Below are 13,931 nucleotides of genomic sequence, written 5' to 3'. Positions count from 1 at the left end.
TCAAAATTATAAATAACCTTATAATCAAAGTTAAAAAATTCATTATCATATACAGGATCATCTAGATTTTTTTCTGGTATTATCTTATAGGTGTGTATAGTTTTGCATTTTACATTTAGGTCTGTGATTTATTTTGAGTTTATTTTTGTGAAGGGTATAAGGTCTGTGTCTAGATTCATTTTTTTGGCACGTAGATGTTCAGTTGTTCCAGCAGCATTTGTTGAAAAGACTATGCTTGCTCCATTTTATTGCCTTTGCTCTTTCGTCAAAGATCAGTTGACTATACTTATGTGAGTCTGTTTCTGTGCTCTTTATTCTGTTCCATTGTTGTATTTGTCTTTTCATTCACCAATAGCACACTGCCTCAATTACTGCAGCTTTATAGTAGTGAGTGGTGTCAATCCTCCAACTGTTTTCTTCCTCTTCAATATTGAGTTGGTTATTGTGTGTCTTTTGCCTCCATATAAACTTGAGAATCAGTTTATTGATACTCACAAAACAACTTGCTGTGATTTAGATTGGAATTGCATTGAATCTATCATCAAATTGGGAAGAAGAACTCACATCTTGACAATATTGAGTCTTCCTATTCATGAACATGGACTATCTCCCCATTTGTTTAGTACTTTGATTCCTTTCATCATAGTTTTATAATTTTTCATCATAGACATCTTATATACATGATGTTAGATTTATATGTAAGCATTTAATTTTGGGGGGTGCCAATATAAATGATAATGTGTTTTTTAAAAGCACTTTGTTGATGATTGACATAAAAAGGACATATTTAATATGCACAATTTGATGAGTTTAAGGTAAACATACTCCAAAAATATGGAAGGCTTCATAAATCTGTATGTCATCCTTGCACCAGGGACATGCTAATCTTCTCTGTATTGTTTCAATTTTAGTAAATGTGCTGGCAAAGCAAGTACAATAGTAATGTGTTTTTAATTTCAAATTCCACTTATTCATTGCTGGTATGTAGGAAGGCAGTTGGCTTTTGTATATTAACCTTGTATCCTACAACCTTGCTATTATCAGTTATTAGTTGCAGAAGTTTATTTGTTGATTCAGATTTTCTACATAGATGATCATGTCATCTGTGAACACAAGCAGTTATTTCTTCCTTCCAAATCTGTTTACCTTTTATTTTTCATTGCATTACCTAGACCTTCCAGTAAGATGTTGAAAAGCAGTGGTGAGGGGGACAGTCATCCTTTGTTCTTGATCTTAGTGGGAAAGCTTTGTTTCTCACCATTAAGTGTGATGTTAGTAGTAGGTTTTTTTTTAGATGTTCTTTATTAATTTGAGGATGCCCCCTGTATTCCTAGTTTGCTGAGAGTTTTTTTTATCATGAATGAGTGTTGGCATTTTCATCAAAAGCTTTTTCTGCATCTATTGGTACAATCATGATTTTTCTTAATTATCCTGTTGATGTGATGGATTGATTATATGAACTGATTTTTGAATGTAGAACCAGCCTTTCATACCTGGGATAAATCCCACTTGGCTGTGATGTATAATTCGTGTCATACATTATTGGATTCAATTTGATAATATTTTGTTGAGGAGTTTTGCATATATGCTCATGAGAGATGCTGGTCTTATGTTTTCTTGTAATAGCAATGTCTTTGGTTTTGGTTTTAGGATAATGCTGGCCTCACAGAATGAGTTAGGAAGTATTCCCTCTGCTACTATCTTATGGAAAAGATTGTAGAGAATTTTTATAATCTTCCTTAAACCTTTGATAGAATTTACCAGTGAATTCCCATCTGAGCTTGGTGCTGTTTTGGAAAGTTATTATTAATAATTACTGATTTAATTTCTTTAATAGATATATGCCTATTCAGATTGTCTATTTCTTTTTTGGGTGAATTTTGGCAGACTGTGTCTTTCAAAGAATTCACCCATTTCATCTAGGCTGTTGAATTTGTGGGCATAGAGTTAGTTGTTCATTGAATACTCCTTTGTTATTCTTTTGATTCCTTTATTATTCTAGTGATGTCCCCCCTTTCATTTGTAGTAATAGTAATTTGTGTCCTCTTTCTTTTTTTCTTAGCCTAGCTAGAGGCTTATTGATTTTATTGATCTTTTCAAAGAATCAGCTTTTGGTTTTGTTGATTTTCTCTAGTGATTTCCTTCTTTCAATTTCATTGATTTCTGCTCTGATTTTCATTATTTATTTTCTTCTGCTTACTTTGCATTTAATTTGCTTTTTCTGATTTCCAAAAGTAGAAGCTTAGATTGTTTTTAGGTCTTTCTTCTATTCTGATATATGCATCCAATATTATAAATTTCCTTCTAAGCACTGCTTTTGCTGCATCCCAACATTTTTGACAAGTTATATTTTAATTTTCATTTAGTTGAAAATAGTATTTATTTCTCTTGAGATTTCTTCTTTGACCCATGTGTTATTTAGAAGTACATTATTTAACCTCCAAGTATTTTGGAATTTTTCAGATATCTTTTTGTTATTGATTTCTAGTTTAATTCCATTGTGGTCTGAAAACAGACATTGTATGATTTCTATTCCTTTAAACTTGTGAAGGTATGTTTTATGGCCCATAAGACAGTTGGTGTTAACTAACTGTTGTCAGACTTGTCTTCACTGAGCCTCCAATAATTTGTCAATTACAATTCAGGTTTTCCTACCTCAGTACTGGTTTGTGCTTGTGAGTCTCTGCTCCCATTAGTTGTAATTGTCTGTATCTGTCTGTCTCCAATTTTGAGGGTAGTGGTTTGTCCTGTGACCTGATTTTTCTGATAGATCTAAGAAGAGTTGTTCTTTCAGTATGTTCAGCTTTTTCCTTGTTAGGATGGAGTAGTGACTTCTAAATGCCTTACATAGTAAACCATAAGCCAGAAGTCAATCATTAGTTTTTTAAAAACAATTTTCACTAGTTTTGCTAGACAGTTTCTAGAGCTCCTCACACTGTCATGCTGGAAGAGGAACCTGTCACTTTGTTTTATTGCTGAGTAATATTCCATATTATAACTATACCACATTTTATTTATCCATTTACCAGTTGATACACATTTGGGTTGTTTTCACTTTTTGGATATTATGACTAATGCTGCTATGAATATTTATGTAATGTGAACTATTTTTGCCCTTTCTTGATGGTATCCTTTGAAGCACAAAAGGGTTTTGTTTGCTTTGTTTTGTTTTGTTCTGTTTTGAGACAGAGTCTCACTCTGTTGCCCAGGCTGGAGTGCAGTGGCATCATCATAGCTCACTGCAACCTCAAACTCCTGGGCTCAAGCTTTCCTCCTGCCTTGGCCTCCCAAGTAGCTGGGACTATAGGCACACACCACATGCCCAATTCATTTTTTTTATTTTTAAATTTTTTTATAGAGAAAAGGTCTCAGTATGTTGCTCAGGCTGGTTTCCAATTCCTGGCCTCAAGCAATCCTCCTGCCTTGGCCTCCCAAAGTGCTAGGGTTACAGGCATGAGACACCATACCCGGCCAAAAGTTTTTAATTTTAATGAAGTCCAACTTAATCAGTCTTCTCTTTTTTTGCTTGTATTTTTAATGTCATATGTAAGAAATCAGTGCCTAACACAATACCATGAAGATTTGCTTCTGTTTTATTCTAAGAGTTTTATAGTTTTAGCTTTTAAATTTTGTCTATACTCTTTGAGTTAACTTTTTTGTGTATGGTCTCAGACAGAGGTCCTACTTCATTATTTTGCATGTGGCTATATGGTTGTCCAGAATCATTTGTTGAAAAGACTTTTCTTTCCCCATTTAATTGTCTTGGCACCTTTGTCAAAAATCAAGACCATAACTCCATAACTTTAGGATTTATTTATTATGTCTCAGTTCTATTCAATCGATCTGTATTTCTAGTCTTGTGCTCTCACCATGCTGTTTTGATTATTGTAACTTTGTAGTAAGTTTTGATACTGGAAAATGGGAGTCCTCCAACTTTGCTGTTCTTTTTTAAGAATGTTTTGGCTATTCTGGGCCCCTTTTATTTCTATATGGATTATAGGATCAGCTTGTCACTTTCTCCAAAATAGAAAGCTGGGGTTTTCATTAGGGATTATATTGAATCTGTACATCAGTTTGGGCATATTTCCATTTTAACAATATTAAGTTTTCTGACACATGAATATTGCATGTCTTCCAATTCATTTATATATTTTTAAATTTCTTTCAACAACGTTTTATAGTTTGAGTGTGAACTTTTTATTTCTTTTGCTAAATTTATCATTAAATATTGTTCTTTTTAATGCCCTTGTAAATCAAATTGTTTTCTTAATTTCATTTTCAAATTATTCAGGCTAGTGTATAGAAAGAAATACATTAGCTTTCTTCGTATTAATCTTGTATCCTGCAACCTTATTGAATTCATTTATTAGTCCTAATAGATTTTTAATGGTTTCGTTAGGATTTTCTATATACAGGATCATGTCATCTGCAGATAAAGATAGTTTTACTTCTTCCTTTTTAATCTTTTCTTTTTTTCTTTTGTCTTTTGTTTCTTTTGTCTTTTTTTATTTCAGAATTTTATGGGGGCACATACGTTTTGGTTACATAATTTGCTTTTGTACAGTTTGAGTCAAAGTGATAAGTGTGCCCTTTACCCAGTTAGTGTGCATTATACCCGTTAGGTGTGAATTTACCCATCCCCTCTTCCCCCCTCCCACCTACTTGATTTCTCTTGAGTCTTATGTGCACATTAAGTGTTGATAGATTAGTTCCTATTTAGTGTTGAGTACATATGGTGTTTGTTTTTCCATTCTTGCAGTACTTCACTAAGAATGGTCTCCAGTTCCATCCAGGTTGTTACAAAAGATACTAGATCACAAATTTTAATGGTTGAGTAGCGCTCCATGGTATACATATACCACATTTTATTAATCCACTCATGTATTGATGGGCACTTGGGTTGTTTCCACACATCTTTGCGATTGTGAATTACACTGCTATAAACATTCGAGTGGAAGTGTCTTTTTTATAAAACGTCTTTTTCTTTTCCCTTTAGGTAAATACATAGTAGTGGGATTGCTGGATCAAATGGTAGGTCTACTTTTAGTTCTTTGAGGTATCTCCAAACTACTTTCCATAGAGGTTATCCTAGTTTACCGTCCCACCAACAGTGTATAAGTGTACCTTTCTCTCCACATCCATGCCAGCATCTGTTGTTTTGGGACTTTTTGATAAAAGCCATTCTCACTGGAATTAGATGAGATCTCATTGTGGTTCCTTTCTTTTCTTTTCTTTCTTTCTTTTTTTTTTGGTAACCTAATTGCCCTGGCTAGAACCTCCCTTACAATGTTATACAGAAGTGGCAAGAGCAGGCATCCTTGTCTTAGGGGAAAGGTTTCAGGTTTTCACCATTAAATATGATATGAGCTGTGAGTTTTTCATAGATATCCTTTATCCAGTTGTGGAAGTTTCCTTCTATTCCTAGTAGCTTGAGGGTTTTTATCATAAAAGTGTGTTGGATTTTGTCAGATACTTCTTCCACATCTATTGAAATGAACATATGGTTTTTGCCCTTTATTCTAATAATTGTTAATTCACTTTCAAATGTTAAACCAATCTTAAATTCCTGGAATAAATCTCATTTGTTCACAGTGTATAATCCTTTTTATATGCTGCTGGATTTGGTCTGCTAGTGTTTTGTTGAGGACTTTTGCATCTATGTTCATAAGGGATATTGGTCTGTAGTTTTCTTGTGATGTCTTTTTCTGGCTTTGTTATCAGGATAATGCTGGCCTCATAAAATGAGTCTGGAAGTGTTAGCTCCTCCTCTATTTTCTGGAAGTTTTTGAAGTATTGGTGTCAATTTTTCTTAATATATTTTGTAGAATTCATCAGTGAAGCCATCTGGGCTTAAACTTTATTGTGGGAAGTTTAAAAAATTATTAATTCAATCTCTTTGTTATAAGTCTATTCAGATTTTCTATTTCTTCTTGAGTCAGTTGTAGAAGTTCTTTCTAGGAATTTGTCTATTTTATTTAAGGTAGCTAATTTGTTGCCATATAGTTTATAGTATTTGCTTATTTTCCTTTTTATTTCTGTAAGATCAGTAGTGATGAGTCTTTTCTACTTTTCTTTTGGCCAGTCTAGTTAAAGATTTGTCAGTTTTGTTGATTTTTTTTTCAAATAATCAACTTTTGGTTTTGTTGATTTTCTCTATTTTTCTATTCTTTATTTCATTTATTTCCTCTGTGTTTCTTATTTCCTTGCTTCTTCTTGCTCTGGGTTTAGTTTGCTCTTTTTTCTTTAGTTTCATAAGCCCATTTTGCTTTTTTGTTTTCTGTATGTCTCACATCTTTTTTTGTTCTTCTGTTCCTCTTTTACTGCTTTCTTTTGCATTAAGTAAATATTTTCTAGTGTAGCATTTTAATTCCTTTAGTCACTTTTAAACTATGTTTTTTATGTCGTTTTCTTAATCGTTCTAAGGTTACAATGTACATCTTTTTTTCATACTGAAAATTCCATCCTTTTTTTTTTTACAATATACATCTTAACTTATCAGAATCTACTTCAAATTTGTACTAAATTAATTCAAATGAGATACAGAAACTTTATTTTTATGTTTCCTTTCCCTCTCCCACTTTTGTGCTATTATTATAGATATCATGTCCATGTATGTCACAGATCCAATACCCAGTTACAAGGATTACTTTATATAATCTTATGTCTTTTAAAGAAGCTAATAGAAGAAAGGAGAGCACAAATATATTTATAGAGTTTTAAAAATACTAACCTTCTTAATTACCATTGCTGGTTCTCTTCGTTTCTTCCTGTGGATTTGAGTTACTACCTAGTGTCATTTCCTTATTCCAATATCCCTCTGTTCCCAACCACCTCCTTTATGCTGTTGTTGTCAAACATATTATATTTCCATATATTATATGACAAACAATGCAATTTTATAAATATTGTTTATGAAATTGCTTTTAAAATCAGTTAAGAGAATAGACAATTCTGTCTTTTATCATTATCTACGTAATTACCTTTACCAGGGTTCTTTGATTATTTGTGTGAATTTGAATTGCTGTCTGGTGTCACTTCCTTTCAGCCTGACAAACTTCCTTTAGTATTTTTTAGTATTTCTTTTTTTCCAGGACTGTCTTTATTTTACCTTCATTTTTGAAAGATAGTTATGTTGGGGTTAGAGGCTGACAGGTTTTTTTTTTTTTATTTCAGCACTTTGAATATGTTATCTCACTGCCTTCTGGCCTCCATTGTTTCTGTTGAGAAGTTAGCTGTTATCTTATTGGGGTTTACTTTTATGTGATGAATTATTTTTCTCAAGCTTTCAAGATTTTCTCTTTGCCTTTCAACATTCCAATATTTCAGCAACTGTGAGACATCTAATCACTGTCTTTATCCTACTTGAAGTTCATTGAGCTTCTTGGATGTACATACTAATGTTTTTCATCAAATTTGAGTTATTTGCAGCCAGTATTTATTTAAATATTTTGTCTGTCCCTTTCTCTGTCACCTCTCCCTCCGGTATTACCATTATGTATGTATTTGCTGGTGCACTTAATGATGCCCCATGTCTCTCTGAGGCTCTGTTCATTTTGTTGTTGTTGTTCAGATTGCAAAATCTCTATTGACTATCTTTACTGTTGGAGATGAGTGTGTGTGTATGTGGGGGGTGGCTTGGAGACTGCTTCCACAGGTCAGGGAGTTTACAATTTTGCCCTATGTTCAACCAGGAACTAGTAGCTTAGAAGTTCTCTCTCCAGTCATTCCTGAGAGGACAATGTCTTAGGCATATGTGCAATCCACCAGATCACCAGGGATGGGTGTGATTTAATTTTAAGCCTGGCTTCCTAGGAGTGGCCCCTGGTTCAGAGTAGCTTATTGTTCAATCAGTATTTGGTCAGAGGTTGTGAGCCAGTCAAGCTTGTGTCCTTTGTTGCTTGAGCTGTGTGTGGCTTGGGGAATGTTTTCAAGTCTTTCCCGTGTCCTACTCTGATTGCTCTTGAAGTGGGTGCAGCCTAGTGCATGTGCACAGCCTTCTAGATCCATAGTGTGATCCCATGAGGCATCTTCTTGGCTATTTCTTTCCATGGTTTTTTCTGGTAACCTTCTGGCTGGTCTGCCGTTTTTCTTGTTGCTACTAGTTTCATGAAGCTACCAGCCCCCTCATAACTGCCTGATACCAAGATATCCATTGTTTTCAACAGTGCTTTTAGGCATGAACTTCTCCATCCTCTGTTCTGTGGAGCTCTCCATCCTCGTGGCTTACCTTCAGGTTCTGCTCCTGATGGAGCCTCTAGGCTACTACACTGGAGCTAGAAATAGAAAAGTGCCCACTTTTCCTGGAGTGACACCACACCTCTTGCTCTATGAGTGGGTACTGGGGAGGGAATGGTAGTTCCTCATCTTCTCAACTTGCCTCTCTCAATATGGAACCTCCATCCTATGAGCCCACTGGGGTGGGATGATAGAAGCCCATGGTTTTGGCCTGCTGTGCCTGGGGTAGAGCTTCTGCACTACAAGTTGAGGCTGAGTGGGAGGAGGCAGATCAGTCCTTTTGGCCACTCCCACCCAGAATAGATCTTCTGCAGTAATGAGCTGGGAAGATGAGACATGCTCCTGGGATGAAACTGTAGCCCACAGACTGAGAGCTGGGAGAAGAGAGAGCCCTGCTGTCTTGGCCACTCCTGTCCAGAACAGTGCTTTTGTAACATGGAGCTGGGAGAGGGGCAGAATTGGAGCAGGTCATGGCACAAATGTCATAGACTCTCACTATTGCTACCAAGATTTAGTAGATTTTCTTGAATAAATGTTTCTCCACTTCTTGTGTGCCCTGAAGGCAATTTCCAGAGGCTTGAAATGGTTGTTTCACTGGGAAGAAACACCAGCTTTCAACACAGCTATTCGGGAAGTTCTACTCCCTTATTGAAAATATTTCCAGTGGGAAAAAATTTTGGGTGGGAGCTTCTCCGTTTATTATCTCTACTAGAAACTCAATTAAGCCCAAGTCCAAGGTTTTATTCAGGAGGAAAGAAAGCATACAGAACAGTGAAATGGTGCTACGATGTAAGGCTTATTTCAAAAATAAACCAAATAAATAGTTTGAGGCTTATCACATAAATGCTGATGTTTTGCAGAGTAGCTGTTCTCCAGAATCAGGTGTTAATCAGAAGGGAAACAGTAGTAATTATGTGTAAAACATTCTGATCTCTGGAGCAGGAGAAATAATCTCATCCCTGGGAACTGCTTGTGGGTTACGTAGGGCCTTCTCTGCTGCTGCTACAGCTATGGTTTTAAAATTTCATTTTAATTTTTCATAGGGACAAAAGGAGGAAACTGTCTTCACTAAATATTGGCAAGAGCACAAAATAGCCCCTCATCTGGTCTCTAGAAACATACAGGCTGTGTCCACAAATGCAGAAAAGCAGATTGTGGCATTGGTGTGACTTTGAACTGCTTTAGTGATCCCTTCCATTCTGATTGTTGGCAAAAGCTCATTTCCCTTCTCTCTCTGCCTTGCTTTCTCCCTCTCTGAACGCTAGCCAGGATGTGAAACTCTTGCCTCAATGGAACGTGTGATAAAGCTGTGCCACTGGGAGATGCCTTCTTCGGACTTGATACTCTCTCCCAAATTTTATCTGTTCTTGTCCGGCTCATGCCCACCATTTTATCAAGGGAATGGTCTATTTTAAAGATGTGCAGGACCCCAAAGAGAAGACTCAGTCATGGCAGCTCTCACTTCTCTTCTCCCTTGTTCAGCACGTGTGTGTCTTGATTCTGGACAGCCACTGCTCCATTGTGCCTAAAGCTGACAGCCTCATGCCCTAGCTGTGGGGCTACAGGGCTGGAGGGGCAGATACCAATCCATCTGTTCCCTGGGGACACTCCACTATTTGCCTTTGCAAAGGAAGTTCAGGACTGATAACCAAGGGCATACTGAGGAATGGCTGCTTTGAGACTATGATCACCGCTGTGGTAAAAACCTGGCCTCTCAGTTTCTTATCCTGAATATCTCTGATTTACTCTCCCCCTCATTCATGGACACATTTTTATCATGATATCTTACTCTTTAATTCTTTGTTCTGAACACAACCTCTCTCCTCCCACAGCTTCCCAGTACATCTGCAGTGTGGCCTCTTACCTTTTGCCAGAACATCTGGATTTTAGACACTGCTTCCCCTCTCCCCTGTCTGTCTCTGTCTCTCTTCCCTTTACCTATCTCTCCATCAGTAAATGCCTTCAATTGCTTTTCTAAAAAGCCTGGACCTCAAATGACCACCCCCTTCCATGATCTTAGACCCTTCTTATCATGCCAATTGTCATCTCTAGGCCCACTCCCTGCCCCCTCCCCTCCCTGCCTTCTCTCTTCCTTCTCTTGGCCCTGAGCTTGCTTTCTTTATAGAAACAGCACTTCTCTCCTCTCCCAAACTAGCTCCTCCCCTGCAAACTCTCCTCCCAGGATAAGGTTTACAGGTCAGATGAAGGAGAGAAGCAGGTCCCAGATGGCGTTGGGGCATGCCCCTGTCTAAAGGAGGAAGCTACTGCCAACCCCCACCCATTGGTGTCCCATGGGAATGCCAGCCCCATGCTGCCAGAACCTCTGGCTCATCAAGAGGAAGACAGAAATTCAGATTTTAACGTAAATTGTCCCACTTTTGAATGTTGACAACTATTTTTTCCCCAAGAACCTTGGGGGAGTGGCAAAAACACCCCCACATCTCTGGGCTAGATCTAACCCCTCTACTTCAGTTGCCAGTTCTGGAAGGCTGCCTGCTCAGGGTCTGTACCACTGCCCACACTGCACCGTCCCGCTATGGTTACTGCCTTTGAGCCTCATCACCTGGATGGCTGTAATGGCCTCCTGAACTAGTCTCTGCTTTATTCTCTTCCCTCCAGTCTACTGTGTACAACCCTGCTTGATGCAGTTGTCTCAAAATAACACAGCCTTGTGGTTAAGGGAGTGGACTCTGCCATTTATAAGCTGAGTGATCTAGGGCAAGTGAATTCATCTTTCTGAGTCTCTGTTTCCTCATCTGCAAAATAGGAAAAATAGTAGTACCTCTTCATAGGCCTGTTGTGAGGACCTAGTAAAGAACCATGCCTAAGATGGAATAAGCACTCAATAACTGTTCATCACAATCATGTCATCTCCTGGTGCAAAGACCTTCGAAGACTCCATTGCCTCTTAAAAAGAGTTTAGCCCCTTTGTCTAGGCATTCAAGACCTCTCCCTCTGACCTCGGCCCTTCTTACCTCCTCCTATGCAATGCTTCAGCCATGTTAGACTTCTTTCTCCCCTGCAGTGCTATGTGTTCTCATTACCTACTCACTTTATCCCCCCAGCAACCTGTGAGGCAGCTGCTATGATTATCCTGTTTTCACAGATGAGCAAACGGAGGCAAAGTGACCTGCCCAAGGTCTCCCAGCCTGGAAGTGGAGGAAGCAGGATTTGAATCCAGATCTATCTGACTGAAGCCTGTTGTCTTTCTGCTATACCACAGAAAGGCAAAGACACACACACGGACAAGAAGACAAGGGAGAGGCTTAAGATTTACTTTTCCCTTGGGAAAAACATAGGACATTGTTTTTTTCTCTATGATAGGCCAATCTGAAAGAGCAGTGTGACTGTGTGAGAATGGTACGGGGTAGATTGGGGCCAGGATATGCTGGTGCTTGTGAAAACTGCTAGAGTCAACACAAGGGGCTTTAAACTCGATTTAGAACAAGTTGCAAAGCAAAATGCTTTGGGCCAGATTTGGGCAGGGGTTGGCCGGCTGCTTGAAGCCAACAGGATAATGTCATAATCTGGCTCCTTTTGTAGCAGGTGTGGTTAAACCCTGCCTTATAGGCTTTGGCAAGATCAGTTTGGCCTAGCAGTTAGGTGCCCCAGACAGAGAGACAGACTTCCCAGGTTCAAATCTCCGTGTTGCCACTTAAATCTGTGTAATTTTGGAAAAGTTGTCTCATTTTCTCATCTGTAAAATGGAGGATAATAATAATACCTACCTCACAGGGTTGTTGGGATGATTAAATAAAATAGAGCATGAAAGCTCTCAAAACATTGCCCGACACACAGTAAGTTCTCTTATAAACAGTAGCTAGTGTTTGTCCTTCCCAAATATGTGTGTCCATACTAGGTGGCATTGGAAACTTTGGGGTTAACTGATTTCTTTCTTGACCCATCCCAATAACTAAAACCACAGTCCTAACTGTGGCACCACCTTTTATTTGTAGACATTTAAAAACTTTTCAAAGGGCTCTGGACACCTCACTATGAAGATGTTTTTTTTTTTTTTTGTCAATGACCTGTGAACTTTTTATTGGTATAAGGGCACTCTGGTCCTACTGCCTCAATGCCTCAGAACTTTGGTGTCGTTGGTCTCAGACACCACTTTGCTGTCCACTATCCTGCGAGTCATGGTCTTTTGGATGGTTTGCATGGAGTTGCTGCTGTCCAGGGCATCACCAAGATTGAAGTCTTCCCCGTCTTCCAGCAGGCGGCGGTAGGTGGCAATCTCAGCCTCCAGCTTGGCCTTGATGTTCAGCAGGGCCTCGTACTCCTGGGCCTGGCGCTGCCCCTCTGCCCGGGTCTGTGCCAGCTCTGACTCCAGGTGCACCAGGACCCCGTTGAGCTGCTCCAACTGCATGGTGTAGCGGGCCTCCACCTCCCTCAGGCTGTTCTCTAAGTTGGCCTTCACATTTCTCATGGAGTCCAGGTCGATCTCCAAGGACTGGACTGTACGTCTCAGCTCCATGAGTGTCATCTCGGCAGCGTCGACCTCGGCGGACTGTGAGGTGACCACTGTGATTCTCTCCTCAATCTTCTGGGACCAGTACTTGTCCAGCAGCTCTCGGTTCTTCCGAGCCAGCTCGTCATACTGGGCCCGGATGTCCGCCATGATCTTGCTGAGGTCCTGGGATTTGGGGGGCGTCTACCTCCACAGTCAACCCAGAGCTGGCAATCTGGGCTTGTAAGCCTTTTACTTCCTCCTCCTGGTTCTTCTTCATGAAGACCAGTTCCTCCTTGAGAGCCTCGATCTCTGTCTCAGTTGCAGCCGAGTGATATTGGTGTCATCAATGACCTTGCGGAGCCCATGGATGTCGCTCTCCACAGACTGGCGCATGGCCAGCTCTGTCTCATACTTGACTCTAAAGTCATCAGCAGCAAGACGAGCATTGTCAATCTACAGAACAATGTGGGCATTGTCCACAGAATTTGCAAAGATCTGAGCCCTCAGGTCCTCCATGATTTTGAAGTAATGCGCCCAGTCTCTGACCTGGGACCCCTTCTTCTCCAGGTGTTCCTGGATTTTGCTTTCCAGCCTCCGATTATCGATCTCCAGGCTCCTCACTCTGTCCAGGTAGGAGGCCAGGCGGTCGTTGAGCTCTTGCATGGTCTCCTTCTCAGTCTGGATGCCCCCTATTCCTGCCAGACCCCCGGCCATCCCTGTGGCCAGGCCCCCGGACCCCCAGCTATTCCGCATGTTGGTGGAGTGGGACACGGAGATCCGGGAGCCCGAGCCCCTGGCGCCTGCATAGACGCTGTCTGCACTGCTGCCGGACACTATGGCTGGGCGCCTGGACGGAGCCCAGGGACCGGTAGTTGATGGAGAAGGTGGTGGAGCGAGTGGTGAAACTCATACTGTCGGCGGAAGAGAGCGAGAGAACAGGACTCAAGGGTCGGTGGGGCTGAAGATGGTTTTAAGTTTCTGAAATCTTAATTTAACTTCCCAGAAGGAAATGACCACACTTCTTTCTCCCACGTCCGATATTTACATACTACTTGCATTTGTACAGCCTAGTAGTGTAAGTGCACGGACTCTGGAGTGGGTTGGCCTGGGTTCAGATTCCAGCTTTGCTACTTGCTCTCTGTGTGACCATGGGCAAGTTATCTAACCTTTCTTTGCCTCAATTTGCTCATGTATAAAATAGAGATAATAATAGTATCTATATCATGGAGTTGTTATGAGGATA

The 13,931-nt window shown here is 39.7% G+C and overlaps 1 protein-coding gene, 1 non-coding gene and 1 pseudogene across 2 annotated transcripts in view; 1 reads left to right on the top strand and 2 right to left on the bottom strand.

Annotated features, from left to right (window-relative positions):
* Positions 1-13,931, top strand: part of NHSL2 (NHS like 2) — a 239,216-nt gene that overhangs the window by 66,536 nt on the left and 158,749 nt on the right. The window lies entirely within an intron of this gene.
* Positions 829-935, bottom strand: LOC138379264 (U6 spliceosomal RNA). The gene has a single exon (XR_011232043.1). It is a non-coding gene; the product is annotated as a U6 spliceosomal RNA (small nuclear RNA).
* On the bottom strand, positions 12,263-13,598 carry LOC138378326 (keratin, type I cytoskeletal 18 pseudogene; annotated as a pseudogene).

Source organism: Eulemur rufifrons, chromosome 30, assembly GCF_041146395.1.
Source record: "Eulemur rufifrons isolate Redbay chromosome 30, OSU_ERuf_1, whole genome shotgun sequence".
Classification (NCBI taxonomy): domain Eukaryota; kingdom Metazoa; phylum Chordata; class Mammalia; order Primates; family Lemuridae; genus Eulemur; species Eulemur rufifrons.
Note: the sequence above shows the minus strand (reverse complement) of the source record. Positions and strands in the feature narration are given on the sequence as shown.